The following is a 19147-nucleotide window of genomic DNA, read 5'->3' on the forward strand; positions in this document are numbered from 1 at the left end:
TTTCCCCTCTGCTGTGTTGATTACACCTGCCCTCTTCTTAAAAATAATAACGTGATAACCTCCATCTATTCTTTCTCCAGTCCGTTCATTTAACATATGTCTTTGCACCCAGCAAGTGTCATGCACTATGCAAAGAAGTAGAGATCCAATAATAAAACCATAAAAGGCAATAAGCATTATCTTAAGCTGATCATATTTCTCCCCTGCCCCAAGTCCCTTGAAAGACCTTCTTAACACGTAGAATTAAGTTCTAAGTTCTCTAATTCACATAAAACCCCTTTAGGACTTAACTTCTCTCTGCCTTTCTCTCATAATCTCCCACAACACCACCAACACCTCCTATCTTCAGATATACTTGATACTAGCACTCTCTTGCCTTCAGGTCTTTGTTGAGGCTGCCTTACTTTTGGATTGTCTTTTTTCTTATCTCTTCCTGGCAAATTCTTACTCTTAAATTTCAACCACCTTTTCCAAAGAGCCTTCTCAAATCAAATCGTGCTACTTAGAATTTCTTTATCTTCCCTCTGCTTCCATACCATATTGTTTGTACTTCTAGTCTGCTTACTTCCAGATTTTGTGTGTGTGTTATATACATTCTCCACTATACTGTAAGCTCCAAGAATACAAGAATCTTGTGTTTTTCATCTTGGTTTCCTCTTCAGAGATCGGCTCAGTGCTTTGCACATAGTAAGCTTTGCACTTGGTTGGTGATCAATAATTTGTTCACTGAACCAATTTGTAAATGAGATTAGAACCTTTTCCAAATCATGGAAGTGGCAATATAGAATCACAAAAGAAAGACTTTCACATGCCGCATTTGGAATGTGATAAACTCAGTTTTAAGAAATATGTGAGTTAAAAAGTATGCAGGTCCTAGGCCTGACACCTGCTAATTGTATAACTTGAAACATGTTATTCTACTCCTTTAAGTCTCAGGCTCCTCAACTGTAAAATAGGATCATTATTACCTACTGTACAGATTTATGATGAGGATCAAGAGAGAAAATACAAAGCTTCTAAAAGTATACATTTCTTTCTTTGAGAATGAAGTGGTGGAACTTAGATGACTAAGTAAAATGAGTATTTGGATAATAAATATGTCTTTATAAAGCACTTCCAGAAGACACTATCCTTAGGTCCAGAGCCATATACTAGGTACGTGGCACATAGTAGGTGGTCAATAAATACAATATGAGTGAATTCTAAACCTCCAACTCAGTTCCTTAACTAGTAATATACTAAATCAAGAGAAATCCATACGGCTAATCTAGTTAGATGTTTATGTCACCAGAGAATAAACATTTGCATTTAAATGTATTCCAATTCTGTGCTCACCAGGCAACCACTTGATTTATGACTTAAGGTTAAGTCTGGGAAGACTTGCTTCTGAAAGGGAAGGGTCCTGATTCTAGATAGCTACATACCTCCAATTGTAAGTGAATTGGATTCTGGCTTACCTACCAGACTTGAGCTTAGTTAGTGTAAGTCAGTATCCCATGATTGCTATGTCTCGTTAACAGTTCTGGAGAAGTAGATTTGAACCAGAGTGGTGAATTAAACAACGGGGTTCTCTCCAGACCAGATATTCTTGCTCTGCCATTAACTTGCAGTATAATTTTGGTCAAGTTACTCTTCCCCAGAAGTCTGGTTACTTATAAAATGAAGACATTAAACAGAGGAAGGTCTAATATTCTTTCTACCTCTGTATCATTATAGTTCACGAATTACCAACCAGAGTGACCTCAGCACGGAACTTCCCGACTGGGAAGCTATCTGGAATCACAGCCAATCAGCCACTCAACATGTCTGTTCATGGCAACACTAAAGCCCACAGAAAGAGTACCCACCAACACGTGAGAAGTTAGTTTTCTAGAGCTTAACATGCAGTGAAGCACAGCAACACCAAGGGGCAATTTGGAGTTTTAAGCCCTAAAACCAGGGCTCCTTTCCAGAGGGTGAAATGTTGGAGAAACAGTTTAGATAAACTCATACACAAAAAAGTTGACTAATTTAAAGATCAATACTTGTCCTTTTTTAACTTATTTTATGATTGCTTTTATGCCTTCTTTTTCCAAGTTTTCCAGGGACTACTGATACTTTAGATATAAATTTTTGGATCAGGGAATTTCATTTTCTTCTATCTACAGTCTAATAAGTTAGCCTATTACTGTTTTGTGGATGCTATTAATAGCAGAAGATACAAGACTCCTGGATCAGACAAAAGACTTTATTACAACACAGCTACCTGAATGGGCATATTTACATCAATTCGCCTTGCCCCCAAATCTCGTTGGGTGACAGAGAGAGCCCATATTGATCCCTGCACCTGTAATGGGTTGCGTTAGAGGAGAGAAAGGCTTAGCTTGAAGAAACTTCTGCTTTTACAGTAAGCAAAAGCAAGGTTGCTCTTTGTCGCAGATTACCTCAACCTGTAAAATGCATGCTGCAAACCAATTCTGAGCCCAGATAAAGAGTCATGAAGATCTCACATTTTTAGCATGTCCAGCAAGACACGTAGGAACATGAGAGACCATGGAGGAGAGTCTTCCAAAACAAATGTTACGGCTGCTGCCCCTAGTGAATTTTACTTTTAGTGATTTTTAGCTCCTCTAAACTCAGAATGACATAAAATATGCACCCTCTTGCCCCTTTGCTTCTTTGTAGCACAGAGCTGTGGGAAGAACACAGGCTTTAGAGTCAGAGAACCTGTTGGAATCCTAGCTTTTCCATGTACTAGCTGTGTGGACTTGGCCAAGTCATTAACACTCCCTTCCAGAGCCTCAGCTTCCTCATCTGCAAAATACTAATAATATCTATTTCATATGTTGCTGTGAAGACCAGATGAAAAAGAAATTGAGGCCAGGAGCGGTGGCTCACGCCTGTAATCTCAGCACTTTGGGAGGCCAAGGCCGGCGGATCACCTGAGGTCAGGAATTCGAAACCAGCCTGGCCAACATGGCAAAATCCCTTCTCTACTGAAAATACAAAAAGTAGCCAGGCATGGTGGTGTGCACCTATAATCCCAGCTACTCGGGAGGCTGAGGCACAAGAATCACTTGAACCCAGGAGGTGGAGGTTGCAGTAAGCCGAGATTGCGCCACTGCACTCCATCCTAGGTAAGAGCAACACTCCATCTCTAAAAAATAAAAAATAAAAAGAAATTGAGAGAAAACTTTGTAAAAGGCAAGAAGCAATCACTAAGAACTGGAAAAAACCCGAACCCACCAAAATGCCTTTCATCTGGTGGATGAATAAGCAAACTATAGTAAATCCACACAATGGATTCAACAATACAAAAGAATGAACTATTCATACAAGCAACATCATGGATGTATTGGGAATGCAATATGCTCATTGAAAGAACCAGACTCAAAAGGCTACATATTATATGCTTCAATTTATACGACAATCTGGAATAGACAAAACTATGGGGACAGGAAATAGATAAGTGATTGTCAGGGAGGAGCTAACTACAAAGGAGCATAGGGAATTTTTTTAAATGATGGAACTGTTCTATATCTTGATTGTGGGGTGGTTATAGAACTGTAGGCGTTACTCTACACTCATAAAACTATTCACTAAAAACGAGTAAATTTTACTCTATGTAAATTATACCATTATTTTTAAATGGTTTTTTAAAAGGAAGAATCATACCAAAATTTGTTGTGTTTCTGCAATTTCTTACACTCTACACACATGTTCTATATTCTGATATTTATTTCAGTATTCGAGACCAATGAATGAAATATTTGAGACAAAATAGAAGAAAACAACAGCTGAATTGCTGTAAGAATGCCCGTGCTAACTTTGCCATATACACTGCTTACTGGTGCCATATTCCAGAACTATGTTGTAAAGCCCCAAGACACACAGTCTATTTATAAAGCTCTATATGCAATCACAGAGGGCCATTGCCCCACATGAGTACATCGGTGGATGATGTTCCCTCCATGTTTCAAGAGACTATTCTCTATGTAATTCTCTCCTTTTACCACATCAACACCCAAATTACACATTTTAGGGAGAAAATTCAATTCAACATACCATGACATAATCAGTTCCCACTTATCTGCTAATAGAGGAAAATTGCTTTAGATATTATATACAAGCAATCCTGAAATCTCATTTAAGCAATAGTTTCAGCTATGTCATCATTCTACCATCATTTGTCAGAATTCCAAGTGCAGTTGATATCTTTTGTATAATTTTGCCTTTACCTTCTCCCTTGTTCATCTTGTTCATGATTTTTTTGGATGCACCAAAGAACAATAAAACACTAGACAGGAGGCATCAAAAGAGAAGCAGATCTGTTTATAGCCCACAATAGATAAACCCACTGGTACTTAAGAATTTACACTAGTAAGTAGACTTACGAGCTTCAGCACTGCCCTGAACAGATACCTTCATTTCCTCATGATTCTACAATTTCCCCTCAGGTCGAAAAAGTCAGTGCATGATGTTCTTTTAGTTATTTTTAAATGGGACACTGTTTAAAGAAAAACATACTCAAGAGATTCTCACAAGTCTGGGATCTTTAAATTTAGTAACCAAGGATGAATTTTCTCTCTTTAACTCTTCATATTGTCTTCGTATTCTATTATTGGATATTTGCTAAATGACCACAATGTACTTAGTAATGTGCCAAACATAAAAGCTTTATAATCTAACTTCTGACTTATCAACTCAGTGCAATTTATTATTGACTTTTTTATTTTTATTTTTTACCTTTTATATTTATTTTTGTTTAGACCCATCAGCAGGAGGCAGCTCAGTGCAATTTAATGGAGCAAGTGTAGGCCAGCTGAAGCCCTAATTTTTCCTGTATGACTTTAGGCAAGTTTCCTCATCGGGAGGGATTAAATGGCCCATATAGTTATGAAGTTCTGAGACTAACTCTGTCATATGAGGGGTTCGTGAAAGAGGGATAGCCAATGATTCCAACATGAATCTCAAGAGTTAAAATAAGTCAGAGTTGAATAGTGGTCTTCAGATTTTCTAAGGTACAAAAGAGGCTACTATTACTTCATTATATTTTAGTCCTTTTATTTTATTTAGTCCTTTCTCAATCCTCTTCAAATTGAATCTTTAAAGAAAAGATGCTAGACCATTTGGGGTTCCCATAGACCAGTACACAATAATAGTGGCAGCTTCTATACAAGAAAGTGGTGTCATTTCTTGCAAATAGTGTAGAAAGTATTTGTGTCAGTATATCACCAATATGAAGAAACAAAGTTTTATAGGTAAATTGGAAATACTGTATTGTTCATATCTATAGGGAAAATATTTTGCTTTTTTGGTTGATTCCAGGTTTTTAACTCTGTTAAAAATGATATAAGTAAATATGTACAGAGGCATATATGACATATATATACACACACATATGTATAAACATCTGTTGCTGGTGTTAATATTACAATGAAAAGAGTGACTTTCAAAATAGCTTAGGAATTAGCTCTGATTTTAAGAGATGACAGTTAATTTATTATTTAAATAAATTGGGCAATGCCTATAAATATAAATTTAAACTAAAACTCTGCTTCTTCTGGTGCTTATTAATCACTTCTGCATCCATAACTAAAATACCAAAATAAGAGTAAAGAGATTCAGGGGGTCAAAATGGCTTATTGCAGTTTAATATTAACATTTATTTTGCTCTCAAAGAATCTTTTCCTAATTAGTCTGTTTATGCTGCTATAACAAAATACCATAAACAGGGTAGTTTATGAACAACAGAAATATCTTTCTAACAGTCTGGAGCCCAGAAAGCCCAAGATCGAGCTGCTAGCAGATTCAGTGTCTAGTGAGGGCATTTCATGGTCTCAGGTGGTGCCTTCTTGCTGCATCCTCACATGGTGGAAGTGACAAGGGGCCCCTTTTATAAGGGCACTAATCCCATTCATGAGGGCTCCACCCTTATGACCTAATCATCTCTCAGTGGTCCCACCTCCTAATACTATCACCTTGGGGGTTAGGATTTCAACATGTGAATTTTGGGAGAATCTACACATTCAGAACATAGCACTAATGTAACTTTTATTTCAATGCTACTAGAAATATAGTACAATTAAGAATTTTTGACTTATGTGAATGATTCTCTTCCCACACTCCAGTTTGTTAAAACAAAAACTGAGACACAATGAAATTTTAAAGAGTTTATTTGAACAAATAACAATTATTGATTGGGATAATCAATATCTCAAATTTCACCTTTGAAAAAGTAAAGGCAGTGTTATTATAGAGTCCACTTATTAAAGACTTTCTTCACTAGCCCATTAGCTATTATGGGCTTATCATTTGTATTTTGTAGTTGTATTAGGTGCTTTTAAGATATCTTTCCATCATCTAAAATACTCAAAAGATTTGAAAAAGATTCAACATGTCTGTAAGCATTAATTCCATGGTATCAAAATCCAAGATTACCTCTACAGGTTATAACAATGCATCAATTACCAAAATAATACTTCATTAGACTACATGTAAAATCTATGCATATTCTAAAAGCAAAAACCCACAAGCTAACAAAAATCGTATATTCCAAGTGAAGGATGGTTATAGTGGAGTGGGAAAAGTGATGATTAAAAAGGACAACCGGCTGGGCGCAGTGGCTCACGCCTGTAATCCCAGCACTTTGGGAGGCCGAGGCTGGCGGATCATGAGGTCAAGAGATCGAGACCATTCTGGCCAACAGGGTGAAACCCCGTCTCTACTAGAAATACAAAAAGTAGCTGGGCATGGTGGCACGCACCTGTAGTCCCAGCTACTCGGGAGGCTGAGGCAGGAGAATCGCTTGAAGGTTGCAGTGAACCGAGATTGTGCCACTGCACTCCAACGTGGCGACAGAGCTAGACTCCTTCTCAGAAAAAAAAAAAAAAGGACCACCATAAAATAAAGAATTGGGAGTTTTAATTTACTGCAAGCTAGTATGAGTCAATAGGATGATGTTGATAAAACTACCACAAAAATTTTAGACTTTATTAATAGAAATGTAATGTCCCCAAAAGAGAAACGATTTTTCTTCCTTTGTACTGGACAGACCCTAACTGTAGATATTACACTTGAGTATAATACTTTATAATGATATTGAGAATTTCATCCAGAGAAACCTCACAAGTATATTAAAGTATCTAAAGGTCATGTCAGAAAAAATAAATTATATTAACCAGGAAAAAAATCATATTAACTAGACAGCAAATCTCCCATCCAAGTACTAACCAGGCCCAACCCTGCTTAGCTTCTGAGATCAGATGAGATTGGGCACATTCAGGGTGGCATGGCTATAGACTAGAAAGCAAATCTGAAGAAAATAAACCCAAGTCTGATTGCTGGGCAACCAAACCTGTAACACCATCCTTCTGCACTTCTTCCTCTGCAATAGAGAAGATACCCCTCCTCCTAAGGTTAATTTCTCCAAGAACTTAACCATTTTCTCACGGTCCATGCTGTAGTAGTACCCTCTATCTCTCCTCATCTGCAAGCTCTCCCTCTTTATTGGATTCTTCCAATAAGCACTTAAATGTCTTCAAATCTCCAACTATTGTTCCAGGCTATCCTTTCCACAGCTAAGATTCTCAAAAGATTTGTCTACATGCACAATCTCAATTTCCTAACTTTAGCTCACTCCTCAATCTATTCACCATCATTTCCCCATTGCTACCTCCAAAAGGTCTCATTTTTCATCTTACTTGATGAAAAAGGAATATTGCTCAGGAGAGAAATGATTTTTCTTCCTTTGTACTAGACAGACCCTATCTGTACATATCACACTTGAGTGTCATACTTCATAATGGATATCAAGAATCTCGTCCAGAGAAACATCACAAGTATATTAAAGGAATTCATCATCTTCCTTGATGAAAAGGAACATTGCTTCCTCCAAAGGAGGAATTCACCGCTTCTTCCTGCTTAAAATTTTTTCTGTCTTTTAAATCAACACTACACATTCCTAGTTTTCCTCCTTTTCAGTAATCATTACTGGTTTATCCTTCTTGCTAGGCTTTGGAAATGTTTAAGTTTTAAGTGGTATGCTGGTAAAACAGCTTTGGGGCACCAGGTTAGGCGGGAGGAGGAAGACCTGATTTGAAGCAATTGACAATTTCTGTGGTGTAAATACTCCCACCATAGCTGATTTCAAACTCCCAACATGATATCACTGAACAGAGTTGGGAAGAGAAGAGCCGAATTGGCTCGTGGAACGGTACAAACCAGCTACAGCTCACCGCTAGAGGGCTGCTTCTTTTTTTTTTTTTTTTTTTTTTTTTTTGAGACGGAGTCTCGCTCTGTCTCCCAGGCTGGAGTGCAGTGGCGCGATCTCAGCTCACTGCAGGCTCCACCTCCCGGGTTCACACTATTCTCCTGCCTCAGCCTCCCGAGTAGCTGGGACTACAGGCGCCCGCCACCGCGCCCGGCTAATTTTTTGTATTTTTAGTAGAGACGGGGTTTCACCGTGTTAGCCAGGATGGTCTCGATCTCCTGACCTTGTGATCCGCCCGCCTCGGCCTCCCAAAGTGCTGGGATTACAGGCGTGAGCCACCGCGCCCGGCCCGAGGGCTTCTTCTAACACTGTACTCCATAAGCAGTCTCAACCTGGTGCATAGTGTCTGTGATCCATACCTAATCCAGACCAGTAGGCTTCCCAGGCACCTCAAACTTCTACCCACACTGAACCTTCCTCCCAAATCTTGGCCTCTAATGTCATCCAAGCTGGAGTACGGTGGTGTAATCATAACTAACTACAGCCTCGACCTCTTAGGCTCAAGCAATTCTCCAGCCTCTACCTCCCAAAGTGCTGGGATCACAGGCTTGAGCCACTGCATCCGGCCATAAAGCTTTCTTAAGAGCGCCTAGTACAATACCAGACACGTGGTATGTGCTTAGTAATCTATGATTATCATGGGGGCCGCTTCCACTATAATTTGTATGCCCTAAAGCATAACTGCCCAATAGAAGTATAATGCAAGCCACATAAGTAATCTTTTAAACTTTCTAGTAGCCACAGTAAGAAAATTAAAAATAAATAGGTAAAATTAATTTAAATAATATATTTAATGTAACATATATGAAATATTATAATTTCCACATATAATCAATATAAAAAATATGGAGATATTTTATGATTTTTTGGCATTAGGTCTTTAAAATCCTTTACGTGTTCTACATTTATAGCAAATCCCAATTTGTACTAATCTGTATCTCAAGTGCTCAACAGCCACATTAACTAGTGGCTACCTAAGACAATGTAAGCCCTAGAGAGTTCTAGGAGCTAGGAGCTCTTCCCCTCCTCTTCCCAAGGTTGTTTAATCTGACCCACGTTGACTTCCTATACCAGTTGTTCATCCGTTGGGTACTATTTCAAGTACAGAATTTATTGTTTAGTCCCATTTTTAATTCAATATAGTGGATAATTTTCTTATAAGATTGGTTAAAAGAACCAATTATCAAAGGAGATTGTTAAACCTCTTGGAGATATATAAAAATTCCATAATTTACATGTGGTGATCTAAGTATGGTGTTGCAAAACAGAATAAATAGGAAATTATATGTATTTCATTTCTAATCAAATTTTTAATGCCCTATTTCAAAATTTAAAGGCTAGCAGTTTGTCTTCTGCTTTGAACACAACCAGGCAGAAATCACAGTAAACATGCTCATGACAATCAATTAAACTTAAACATCGTCATTATCACACCTGATCTTTAGGTACTTGGCCCAACCTTCTCCAATACAGATGCATTTGCACTAAATTAAAACGAACACTTTCTTTCCTGAAGGTGGCACTGTGAACATGGAAAGTAATTAGCTCTCTTCACTTAACTTTATCCAGGATTGTGGGACTATTTTATCAGAATGAAAAAAAAAATGCAAAATAGGCCAAGCACAGTGGCTCACATCTGTAATCCCAGCACTTTGAGAGGCCAAGGCAGGAGGATGGTTTGAAGTCAGGAGTTCAAGACTAGTCTGGGCAACAGAGTGGGACATCATGTCTACGAAAAATGTAAATGAAAAAATGAGCCAGGTGCAGTGGTACATGCCTGTAGTCCCAGCTACTTGGGAGGCTGAGGTGAGAGGATCACGACCCTGTCTCAAAAAAAAGAAAAAAACAAATTATATACATCTCAGTTATTCTGATGTCCTTGATAATTTAAATTGCTGTTTTCCTTTCATTTTGATTCTTCTTCCTTCCTTTTTGAGATCAAATTTATTGTCTATACTAACTGTGCCCATTGACTTTTTGAGTGAGTTTTTATATTAAGATGTTGTTTTCTTTTTTTTTTTAAAAAAAAAACCTAACAGCTAAAATTTATTGAATGCTGTTTTCAACCACAATACTAAGCACTTTAAATATTTTATAGCATTTTTGTACTTCAGTGGCAAAATGAAGGCAGGAACTATTTTAAAAGAGTAGTTAATTCCCACAACCCCAACTGACATGATTTTGCTAGGAAAATTTCGAGTTTATAAGCTTGTTTCTCTGTTTTTTTTCTGGGACAGCATATAGGGAGACAAGATATGATGTTTGTCTTTATTAACTAGAGACTTGACTAAGAGCTTTTATTTTGTTACCTGCTACAAAAAAAAAAAAAGAAGAAGAAGAAGAAGAAGAAGAAGAAGAAAAAGAAGAAAAGGAAAAGAAAGAAAGAAATTAAGATCTAATTGGGACATTTTCTGTTTTTTTTTGTTAACAAACACATACCACCAACCCTCACCAGAATCAGATCTAGTTTAGGAAGGCACAAGCCAACTAAAATATTTTGTCATCAACTGTGGGAAGTTATGACTCAAACAACCTAAAAGTTTGCAGTGACCTTACTGCTCAATAGGCTAAAATCTTACAACATCCCTCAAAGGTTGAGACCGCATAATTTGAATGCATGAATTTGGTGTGCGCCAAAAGTGTGCTATCATTCTCAACTTTCCTATAGAGATTCTACAACTTTATCGCCTAAATGTTGAGTAAAAAGCAAAACAAAACAAAATAGAAAACTTGAATCGCATCACTATTATGGAAAACTTACCCAACAGCTGCACCGCCAAATTGTCAGCTCATCATATTTAAACGAAACACTTCCAACTGTGCTTACCCAGTAAGCAAACATACCTGTGTAAATACAGAAGCATTTAGCTAACATTTCATACAGTTCAACTTAGCCAGTGGGACATAATTTCAACACAATTATGTTTACATTTTAGTAATAGGTTACACAAGGACCTGATTTACTAGAGTAAGACAGTGAGGAAAAGCCCTTAAATTCTTCTTTATAAGAAGAAGAAACAAACAGTAGCATACTAGTAAAATGGATAGAATCACATGGTTGTTAATTCCTTTAGAAGTTTATAAAAATGATCGTAGTGACTATAGACAGGACTAAACTATCCCGGTCTGCTCTCTCCTCTTTTGAAATGTCGTGATTATATTCAACTTCAGTTCAGAAAACATTTTTTCTTTAAACAGCACACACGACTGGGGCGATAGATCAATTAGATAACTTCCTCTGGGAGCTCTCAGGCTAGATGGGAAGAGGAGACATATACAATAATGATTCTGACACTGACACACTATGAGAGTGATATCATGAAAACACAAGGTCCTATAGGATATTCTTTCTATGTAAATAAACATAAATGTAGCCATTCTTAAGCTTTCTCTTCTTAAGTTTAAATAATTTCAATTCCTATTTCCCAATGCTTTGTTTATTGTACACCTCTGAATCCTCAGGTTTCAATATTTATATTAGATTATAGAACTCAAAACTGTACCACCATTATAAATGCCCAAAGGCTGAATTTGGGAAGAAATGCCTTACTTCCTTTAGTTTCCTAGCATTTTCTTCACTTTTGAAATAATTGTAGGGAAAGTTAATGATCCAGTGCATATTTGTTAAATCTCCAACCACGAGGTATTGGTTAAATAAATTATTCTGCGTCTATATAATGAAATCAAGTCATTAAAATATTTCAGAAATAAAAATCATAAAAGAATCATAAATACTATTAATTAGAAGAAAAAGGAGGCACATATCAAGTTATAATTATTATTTTAAGTATATATTTGTCTGAATATATATATATGTATATATACACAAAGGAGCCTGGATATTCCCATCAAAGTGGGAGAAATATGGGTGTTTTATGTACACTTTTGCTTGCAGTTACTGATTTTGTAGCAAGAAAAAAAATAAGATGCTTTACTTTGTAATATAATTATCAAAATTAAAGCAAATTTTAGAATCTCAGTTTATTAGCATAAGAGATTTCATCTAATAAATGAATAATAAATGAAGTATAAATTGTGTATATGAGAGTATTCTTATATTCTTAGGACTTTTTTTTTTTTTTTTTTTTTGAGATGGAGTTTCACTCTTGTTGCCCAGGCTGGAGTGCAATGGTGCAATCTTGGCTCACTGCAACTTCCGCCTCCCGGGTTCAAGCGATTCTCCTGCCTCAGCCTCCTGAGCAGCTGGGGCTACAGGTGCGCGCCACCATGCCCAGCTAATTTTTGTATTTTTAGTAGAGACGGGGTTTCACTATGTTGGCCAGGCTGGTCTCAAACTCCTGACCCCGTGATCCACCTGCCTCGGCCTCCCAAAGTGCTGGGATTACAGGCGTGAGCCACCGCACTGGGCCCATTTTTAGGACTTTTAAGCTAATTTTAGAAAAAACAAAATGTACATGCTAAATCATAGGCTAATCATCACAAAAATCAGAACCTAGTCTATGGAGTAAGAAGGATGGGCTGTCTCCTAAATGGTGTGATTGGAGATTTGCCAGTCCTTTGGATTCTACAGACCCTTTTGGTTTTTAAGATTTCTCTTTTAACATGGACATTTTCTTGGCTGGGTCCCATTTTTAAGTGTTATTTATTGGCATCTTAGCAGAAATTAGGTAAAAGCAAGAATCAAATAATGATAAACCCTGGGTATTATGGAGTGGAGGAGAGGTAGAGAGAGTAACAAATACGAGGAGGGTTTCGAGGGCCAAAAACAAGCTGCTCAAAACTTTACCGAGGCAGAAGGAATAAAAATTTCCCAAGTACTTCTGTTATCAAGTGAGAAAATGTGTGTAAGAGTACTTTAAAAATGTTAGAGCGCTCTACAAATAATAGCTAACATTTATTAAACTCTACCCATGAATGTACATGGGCTCATTCACTAATGCAGTTATGCATAAAGCCTATGTACATGTGCCTATGAATGAAGTAGGTTCTGCCAGTATCTTCATTTTCCAAAGAGGAAACTGAGGCACAGAGAGGCTTAATAACATACCCACATCCCGCAGCTAGTAGATGGCGGACCTAGCATGAAAACCCAGTGGTCCGCGCCAGAGCATCTCTTAACCACTCGGATACTTTTTATTGAATGCTGCTGTTAACTAGGTTTTCTTGTCGCTTTCTTCAAAGGCACTAGGTTTTTTAAACAGCTTTATTGAGATGTAATTCACAGAGCATAAAATTCACACTTTTAAAGTGTACATTTTAATTATTTTTAGTACATTCATAGTTATCCAACCACCATCACAATTAATTTTAGAATATTTGGATCACCCTAAAAGGAAACCCCTTACCCTTTAGCAGTCACTCTCCATTCTCCCCTCTCCCTATCCCTAGGCAACCACTAATTTATTTTCTGTCTCTATAAATTTGTCTATTCTGCAACAGTTCACATAAATAGAATTATGCAATATGTGGTCTTTTGTGACTGACTCATTTAGCATAATATTTCCAAAGTTCATTCGTGCTGCACCCAATACTTCATTCCTTTTTATTGCTGAGTAACATTCTACTGTATGGACATACTACATTTTATTTATCCATCAGTTGATGAAGATTTTAGTTGTTTCCACCTTTTGGCTAGTATGAATAATCTTCCTGTGAATACTGTGCAAAAGCTTTTTTGTGGACTTATGTTTTCATTTCTCTCGGCTAGATACCTAGGAGTAAAATTGCTGGATCATATGGTGATTCTGTTCAACCTGTTATGGAACTGCCAAGCTGTTTTCCAAAGTAGCGGCACCATTTTGTCTTCCCACCAGCAGCGTATGAGGATTCTAATTTCCTTGTATCTTGTCAACACTTGTAATTATCTCTTTATTGTAGCCATTCCAGTGGGTATGAAGTGGTATCTTGCTGTGGTTTTGATTTGCGTTTTCCTGATACCTAATGATGTTGAGCATCTGCTGTGGTTTAAATGTGTCCCCAAAATTCATGTGCTGGAAACTTAATTCTCAATCAACGTTATTGGTAGGTGGAGCCTTTCGGGAGTTGTTTAGGGCATGAGGGTTCCACCCTCATGAACGGATTAATGCTGCTTTAATAAGGGGTTACAGGGGCAGTGAGCTCTCTCTCTCTCTCTTCTCTTTTGCCATGTGAGGACACAATGTTCTTCCTCTCTGAAAGACAGAGAACCAAAGTGGCACCTGTGAGCCAGAGACCGAACCTACTAGCACCTTGATCTTGAGCTTCCCCAGCCTCAGAACTGTGAGAGAATAAATTTCTGCCCTTTATAAATTACCCAGTTTGTAGTATTCTGTTAATGCAGCATAAAATGAATGAAAACAGCATCTTTTCCAAAGACAGTATGTTTTGGTTATTTCCAAAACATGGCAAACAAAACGTGAACGGATAATAATATGGGAAAGACCCTAACCTAGGAAAGATCACGTTCCTGACACTAGGATCCTGATCTCATTCATCTTGGAGACATTCTCAGCACAAAGCACCATTTATACACAGTAAAGTTAGTTATTCCATGTTTGTTGAATTACACCCCTGATGTTCTTTTGTAAGTCAATTGCACTTTCCTACACAGTTCATTTTAAGTAGTACTTAACTTCTGAAATTAGTCCACAAAAGCCTTTTCAACCTATAATGTAGCAGAGCCATAGTTTTAGTAACACAAGTCTGAGTCCTAGGTCCTATTAACAGAGCAATGCAGTATAGGAGAGTGCAGGAGAAGGAGAACTTTTTCAAACCTACCTTGGGCAAAGGGCCAACCCTAAGGGGAAATACTTTGACTTTTTTACTGATGCATAAAATACATAAAGTGCACTAATCTTAAGTGTATAGCCTGGTGAATTTTTCATATGAATACACCTGTGTAATCATCATCCAAATAAAGACATAGAACATTTCCACCACCCCAGAGAGTTTCCTCATTCTCTTTTCCCAGTCACTACCTCTCACCATAGGTCACGCGACTCTGAGCTCAACACCCCAGCGAAAACTTTATATATCATTTATTTTTGCCACCCTCCCACCTCTGCTTCTGGACCCCTTTCTGTTGTTATCTTGGAGGATAGAATTGTCATGTTTTTCACAGCTCTGTCCCGACTTGTCCTGTCTCCCAAAGTACTTCAGGGACCAAGTGTCCCGTTTCCCTTCCCTTTAGTCAAAACTCTCATCCTTTTGGTGATACAGTTTTTCCCAAGCAGACTGTGAGCTCCTCAGGGCCAGGGACTCTACTTTCCCTGACTTTAGGCACAAACTTGTTTAATGTGCCTATCAAATAAATAAACAAATGCCTATGACCTTGGGTAGGTAGAAGCAGGAAAGCAACCCAGCATATCAAAATTGCACTGAATCCTGAATGCTACACTGTCCTATATTCATCTCAGAAATCATCAAAGAAGCTGCTTATTCATTGGGAGGGAGTTCACGCTGAATAAGTGGAATAAAGGAGTCAAATGCTATGGACTGGATGATTATAACTATGAGAAAAATTAAACCAAAGGTTATAAAAAAGCAGAATAAATCCACCAAAATATGAACAATGGAATATTTGGAAGGTAAAACTACAGGTAATTTCTCATTTTCTAAAACTATATTAAATAATGAACACTTACAACTGTTATAATAGGAAAAAAACATATTGTAAATGAGGCTACTTATTAACCCAAAGTATTCTCTAATCAAAGGAAGGTCAGACCATGTATCTAAGTGAAAAGAAAAGATTTGGGGGAAAACATAGGAGTAGGGCAGGAGACTTCCCTGGCTTGCATCAGCTCTCATAATCTAATTCTGTTTTTTACAATTCTTTGCCCAATTCCATTTTTAAATCTGAAAATGACCAAATGCCCACCTGTTTCTGCACTTGAATTCACTTTACAAGTTGAAGATGCCCTGGGCTATAGTAATAATAGAGATATTCTATACTTTTATTTAAAAGATAAAATTAGGGCCTGGTGTGGTGGCTCACGCCTTTAATCCCTACACTTTGGGAGGCTGACGGGGGCAGATCACATGAGGTCAGGAGTTCAAGACCAGCCTGGCCTACATGGGGAAACCCGGTCTCTACTAAAAATACAAAAATAAGCCGGGCATGGTGGCGCATGCCTGTAATCCCAGCTACTAGGAAGGCTGAGGCAGGAGAATCGCTTGAACCTGGGAGGCAGAGGTTGTAGTGAGCTGAGATCATGCCACTGCACTCCAGCCTAGGTGACAGCAAGATTTCATCTTAAAAAAAAAAAAAAAAAGAAAGAGAGAGAGAGATAAAATTAGAATAAATAAGTTAAAATCCATTTTAATACCTTAGATGTTCTCTTTGTATAGAAAGTTAGAGGGATCACTAAAGCAATTTTCAGAATTTTGTACATCAAAAATTGCTTTTACTGGAAACATCCAGAAAACAAATTGCCTCAATTCTCAATTTCACTTTGCATGCAAATAGTCTTAGTCTGTCCAATTTTACATTTTTTTTTCTTAGACAGGGTCTTGCTCTGTCACCCAGGTTAGAGTGCAGTGGTGCGATCTCAGCTCACTAAACCCTCGACCTCCCAGACTCAAATGATCCTCCTGCCTCACTTGCTTCCATCAGTTATTCTAGTGCACAAAAATAAAATTGCCTATTTTGAAAATAATAATAAAATCTTAAAATAAAACCAAGATAACCACGTATTTTCAAATGTCTTTTTACTTACGTACTTATAGTGATCATTAGTTTGCTTTGAAAGAAAAAGAAAATGTTTTCTGCTTTCCAATAACCCTACCCTCTTTTAGATTCATAAGGATTTTCTATGAATTTATCTATGATCATAGAAAATGTAAGCCTAGAAGGGCCCAGCCTCTTTCTGTTCTTTCAGAGGGAACAAACCCAAAGAAGGAGTTTACTAAAGTACATGATCTCCTAAATAATAAAAAAGAATATTTCAGGTAATGTTGAGCCTGAAAGATTCTGTTTTTCTGAACTAAAGCCAAGACAATTTATAAAACTGCTTGTCATGCAGCAGTGATAATATACTAAGGATTGTGTTATAGAAGATATGCATAAATATTAATAAGTACTTCCAGATAGAATACAATTAAAGGATTGGGAGGCTGAGGTGGGAGGATTGCCTAAGCCCAGGAGTTCAAGGCTGCAGTGAGTTATGATGGCACCACTGCACTACAGCCTGGGTGACAGAGCAAGACTCTGTCTCTGAAAAAAAAATTGATTAATTAATTAAAGGAGAATTACATCACCTAAATGTCCTACATCATACCAATTTACATAATGGAAAGTGAGAACAGAAACAGCCCACACCACAGATTATAACTAATGGAGTCTCCCTAGTTGAGGTGGAAAGTCTGTATTTGAAAGACTGAACCATAGAGCAACTGTCCACAGACCAAAAATCCAGCAATTGGCCTATCAATTCAGACACAAATAACTAGTCAATTTCAAATGATCTATCAGAGAATATAGAAATAGGCCAGGGAATGGTATTAACTAAAGAAATGTTTTAAAGAAGAGGATCGATCAAGAGCAGGTGATATTCAGCAGTTCTGGTCCAGGGCTTTGTCATCACCCTCATGGGAAATAACTGGTTAAATAACTGCAAACACACACTGAGGCTATCAGCCCTTCTTCATCTGCTGTATTCATGCATCTACTTGTTTGTAAATTATACATGATTTATTTTATAGAGTGTTATTTTCCAGTCAATCAGCCTTCTTTATAATCTGTCAAGGGAAAACAATCCCTTCAGGTATTTTTAAGGAGACGCATTTGAAACGAGTTGACTCAACAAGTATATCCTAGGCAAGACCTTATGTCAAAATCTTCCCACTGTAACTGTACCTCCAAAAATTAATTAACCTAAGCTGAGAGACTGTTAGACCTCTTAATAAACCACTAGTTACCCAATTAATTTAAAAATCACCTGTCAACAATACAATAGATTCCATAAACTGGTCTGATAAAAATGCGACATCAGTAAATATAATACATTTTGTTTGTTTGTTTTTTGAGACAGGGTCTCCCACTGTTGCCAAGGCTGGAGTGCAGTGGCGGGATCATGGCTCACTGCAGCTTCGACCTCTTGGGATCAAGCAGTTCTCCCACTTCAGGCTCCCCAGTAGCTGGGGCCACAGGTGCGTGCCACTATACCCCACTAATTTTTGTGTTTTTTTGTAGAGACGGGGCCTCACTGTATTGCCCAGGCTGGTCTCAAACTCCTAGGCTCAAGCGATCCTCCCACCTTGGCCTCTCAAATTGCTGGGATTATAGGCATGGGCCACTGCACCCAACAAATATAATACATTTACTAGGATAAGGACATTATTGTTTCTATAACAAAAACTAGTTCACATTTTTACATTTTGACAGTGTGATACTGATGTTTTAATTTGACATTCTTCTTTGATCTAGTTCCATTTAGTTGATGGTTTTTCAATCTAGCTATAAAATTTTTACCTATTAAATCTTTCTGGGCCGGGCATGGTCGCTCACGCCTGTAATTCCAGCACTTTGGGAGGCCAAGGCAGGCAGATCACGAGGTCAGGAATTCGAGACCAGCCTGGCCAACATGGCAAAACCCTGTCTCTACTAAAAATACAAAAATTAGCCTGGCATGGTGGCACGGGCCTGTAATCTCCAGCTACTCGGGAGGCTGAGGCAGGAGAATTGCTTGAACACGGGAGAGAAGGTTGCAGTGCACCAAGATAGTGCCACTGCACTCCAGGCTGGGCAACAGAGCAAGACTCCATCTCAAAAAAAAAAAAAAAAAAAAAAAATCTGTGCCTTCACAGATCTAGCTTTAGGGTACTTTACATTCTTTGTTCAAAAGATAAAATGCTTCTTGGGTAAATAATTTTCTACACTAAATTCAGTTACAAATGTCATTCTCCTGTTATACATGTGGCTTTAGGTGTTCAAATTTATTCATATCACAGTTACAT

This window comes from Pongo pygmaeus, chromosome 4 (assembly GCF_028885625.2).
Source record: "Pongo pygmaeus isolate AG05252 chromosome 4, NHGRI_mPonPyg2-v2.0_pri, whole genome shotgun sequence".
Lineage (NCBI taxonomy): Eukaryota > Metazoa > Chordata > Mammalia > Primates > Hominidae > Pongo > Pongo pygmaeus.